Source organism: Myotis brandtii, unplaced genomic scaffold, assembly GCF_000412655.1.
Source record: "Myotis brandtii unplaced genomic scaffold, ASM41265v1 scaffold123, whole genome shotgun sequence".
In the NCBI taxonomy this organism is placed as follows: domain Eukaryota; kingdom Metazoa; phylum Chordata; class Mammalia; order Chiroptera; family Vespertilionidae; genus Myotis; species Myotis brandtii.
The window spans coordinates 5,576,056-5,576,601 of NW_005354291.1; positions in this window are offsets into that span (position 1 = coordinate 5,576,056).

Below are 546 nucleotides of genomic sequence, written 5' to 3' on the forward strand. Positions count from 1 at the left end.
TTTTCGTGTCCGGATTCTAATTACACCTACCGCTGCGACTGCACATGATCAGGGCGAGGGGAGAATTGCCGTTATCTGGAGAACCCAAGCCCGAAAAACTCGGACTTGAAAAACCACTAACACTGTGTCCTGAAACACCCGCGTTATTGCCCTAGTCCTTCCGGCCACCAACGTAAACAGCTCCAGGCACCGTCTACTCAGCGGGATCCACAGTCCCAGTGGGGGGAATGGAAATAACTGATTTACAGCAAATCGAACTCGTGCGGGGGCCAACCTCACCCCCTCCGACCGTCAGGGGTTATGTACCTCGTCGGGGAAACTCGCGTCCTTATCTGTTCACAGCCCGGAGGCCGCAGCAGTAGCCTCGGGAGTTGCCGGGGGAGAAAAAAAATAACTTCGATTTAAGGTTTTCAAAAACCCCAGAGGGCAAATGTGACCGCCAGGGCCAGCCTGTCGGCAGTGTGGGTCCTGACCAGGGACGGCCGAGCGGGGCGGCTCCCGACGTCACACGCGCCCGCTCACACGCAGCCACGCGCTCGGGTTCCT